The sequence below is a fragment of the Danio aesculapii genome, chromosome 12, assembly GCF_903798145.1.
Source record: "Danio aesculapii chromosome 12, fDanAes4.1, whole genome shotgun sequence".
Lineage (NCBI taxonomy): Eukaryota > Metazoa > Chordata > Actinopteri > Cypriniformes > Danionidae > Danio > Danio aesculapii.
The window spans coordinates 7,310,178-7,314,201 of record NC_079446.1 but is presented as its reverse complement, the minus strand read 5'-3'; positions in this window follow the sequence as shown (position 1 = coordinate 7,314,201).

Genomic DNA, 4,024 nt, shown 5'->3' with positions numbered 1-4,024 from the left:
ACAACTAAAGCCAAGCATTTTTTTAAATGCCAGGATTTAAATTTAAAGGTAAATTCTCCTTCATCAAAGCTTTTCTCTCATCCAATGAATCATGTGGCCAAAACATATCCTGCTACTTCATCATTTAAGTTAATCCTGGCCATTTTACAAGCATGACCCTTATGTTTTGTGTGCCAATGGCTCTTTATTTCAGTCCATTAGCAGCTTGCCCCTATTTCAGGGTCGATGATAAGCTCAATATTGCAAACACAGCTGCGCAACATCAACATTTTTTTACCATTATTTATTAGGGTAATTGCCCAGCAATAACAATAAAATGGACTGTTGTTTTGTCACAGTCAATCACCATTATCAATGCACAAATACTCATCTCCACTAGGGGTCCCCACTGCATACGCTGTGTCCTTGCAAAAACTGTGGCCATCAGATCTGAAAAGCATCTCTTTGAATAACTTTCAAGCTGAAATCATCTACTGAGTCAGCAACAGAAGAATAGTACAGGAATATGGAAATATGAGCAGAGAACGATGTTCATAAGTGATCAGCACTGTGAGATGGGGAGGATTTGATGTGCGTCTGACTTTTAAGACACAAGCGGTCTCATCTTTTAAATCATTCATTTAAATTAGCTCTACTCTGTAAGCTCAAATGGTAGACTTGCAAATAAGGCCTCAAAAATGACAGGCGTTTTCATATAATCTGGTTTCAAATCAGGTTAAAAGCCTAAATTAAATGCCAGTTGAAGCTCATTTCAGATCCAAGAGTCAAGGAAGACTTTAGAGTCTCTTCAGAAATCGTTCTTCAATTTTTTTATGATTTAATAATGGTGTTCAGTTATGAATAAGCGGTTTCATTATTGCCAATATTTTGTGTGGGGAAAAAACGTTAAATAAATTCATTCATTCATTTTCTGTCGGCTTAGTCTCGATTTCAGAGGTTGCCACAGCGGAATGAACCACCCACTTATCCAGCATATGTTTTACGCAACGGATGCCCTTCCAGCTGTTTTCACTGGGAGACACCCATACGCTCTTAATCACACACATACACTACGGACAATTTAGCTTACCCAATTCACCTACTGTATAGCGCATGTCTTTGGACTGTGGAGGAAACCGGGGCACCTGGAGGAAACCCACGGGAACACGAGGAGAACATGCAAACTCCACACACAAATGCCAACTAACCAGCCAGGACTCAAACCAGCGACCTTCTTGCATTGAGGTGACAGTGCTAACCACTGAGCTACAGTGTCTCTCCTTCACGATAAATTAACATAATTTATTTGAAACAGAATTTCAGTGCAAAATAATTTTTTAAATGGTTTTTAAATGGATTCCACAACAAAATAAGCAGCAGCACAGCTGTTTTAACAATAATGATGATGATAATATAATATAATTTTTCGATAATAGTTTTTTGATATCCTAAAAATCATATTGTACGTTTTTTGAAATGTGATCAAATATTCTGATATTAGCCTTGTTTTTATAGTTATTCATAACATATTGTTCGTTCTTTAAGAAAAAAATAAGTCTAATATTAGAGAAAACGCCTAGGCTAGGAGGACGCGCATGTAAAACCTCATTTGGCCATTCTTCTTTCTCTTATAGAGCTACAAGTCTGTATGAGTTAAATGGCAACGTCTATGTTTTAAGATCAACCTATCCAGGTACTGCAGGTGGAAAACTGCAACTTTGCTAAAGCCTGGCACAAAACGTTTTCTTTTCTCAATAATTTTGCAATAAATAATTTTGCAATAAATTATGCAGCCCTAGTCAAAATATTATGCAGATTTTGGTTTCTCAGCTAATGACCACTTTAAGACTATATATATATATGCACTGGATGTTACTTATACATGCAAATGTATAATGATATTAGCTGCATCAGCAAATGTGCTATTCCTATTTCCAAATAAAACTTTGCTAAAGCCTGGCACACAAACCTGTTTCCTTTTTTCCAACCCAAATAAAATAATTTAAAAAATGCTTTTTGAGCATCAAATCAAACAATATTAGCATGATTTATAAAGGATAATGTAGACTGGACTAATGATGCTAAAGCTTAATATTAAAATACATTCATATACAAGACATTCTTAATTTAAATCACATTTCACAATATACTGTTTTTAGTGTATTTTTGATCAAATTCAGCATGTAGCATAGGTGAAAATAATATATTCTCTTAAAAAAACAAACTAAATTAATAATAATAATCAATCAATCAAGCTTTTTTTATATAGCATCTTATTACAACCAGGAGCCTGCCCAAAGGCTAAATACGACCTTCAAAGACTACGTCGAATAGTTCGGACTGCTGAGCGAATCACTGGTACAACCCTTCCTACTCCCCAAGAACTGTACTTATCCAGAGCGAGCAGAAGGGCTGCCAAAATCACTCTGGACCCCTCACACCCAGCACACTGCCTCTTTGAACTTTTACCTTCTGGTCGACGCTACAGAGCACTGCGCACCAGAACAGCCCGACACAGAAACAGTTTCTTCCCTCAGGCAATCCATCTCATGAACACTTGATGATAATAATTGCGGAACCAACATCACTACTTGCCATACACTTTTATACACATATACACTTATTTAACAACACACTTTACATGCCAATTTGCACATAACAGCTGCACATATAACGTTGTATATAGTAATAAACACGTACATACACTTGTCAATCTGTATATTTGCACTCACTACTTCTATTTTTTTTTTTTTAATATATTTATTATCTGTTTTTTGTCCTGTCTCTGTAATGCTGTTGCACTGTAGAAGCTCTGTCACAAAAACAAATTCCTCGTATGTGTGAACATACCTGGCAAAAAGCTCTTTCTGATTCTAATTCTGATTCTGAAAGTGCTTAACAGTATTAAAAATAAAACATTAAAACACATAAAATTGTAAGAACATTTAAATTAAACAATTAAACAGCATTTTGTACTAACGAATATCAAAAGCAAGTCTAAATAAATAGGTTTTAAGGTTAGCTTTAAACAGTGCCACATTTGTGATGATGCGAAGTTCTAAAGGGAGCATATTCCACAGTTTTGGACCTGCCACTGAAAATGAACGATCACCCCATTTTTTTATGCCTGGATCTGGGGATCTCCAGCAACAACTGACCTGCTGATCATAGGGCCCTGTTTGGTTTATGAACCTTTAAAATCTCACATAAATATAAAGGCGCAAGACCATTAACTGCATTAAAAACAAACAAAAGTAGTTTAAAATCAATTCTGAATTTAACAGGGAGCCAGTGAAGTGGGTAAAGAACAGGTGTAATGTGCTCACGTTTGCAACTATTGGTCAGCATGCGTGCAGCAGCATTTTACACCAGTTGTTACTGATGAAGTAAGGTTTGGTTAATTCCAACATAGAGTGCATTGCAATAGTCCAGGCGAGAGCTGATAAACGCTTGAATGGATGTTTCTAGATCACGATGGCTCAGCTTGACTTTGACAAAATGGCGAAGCTGAAAAAAGCTTGCCTTGGTCACTGAATTTAGTCAAATTTTAAACTACTGTCCAAATTCAACCCACATTTTGAACTTCACAGGTAAATTGTGGGGAAAAGCTAAGATAATTTGAGAGAAACTCATTAGGCAGGTTAAAGTTTCCAAACACAATACATTCTGTTTTGTCTTCGTTCAGAGAAAGAAAGTTCTGTGACATCCAAAGTTTGATGTCAACTAAACATCCGTGCGGAGATTTTAGTGTACCTAAAGAGTCTGAAGCAACAGGGAGATGAAACAGATGAAACGAGACATTGTGATTTATCATGACCGACCCTGATGGCAGCATGCATAATGAAAAAAAAACGGGGCCAAAAATTGAACATTGTGGAACATCAAAGGTCAATGGAGCTTGAGCAGTGACGTTACCAAACATAACTGAAAAACTATGAGCAGTTAATAATAATAACAATAATAATAAAGCTATAAATGTTTCCAAACTTGCGCATAAACATAATTACTGAATAATTCAACAGAAAATAAAGTTAATCTGAAAAAA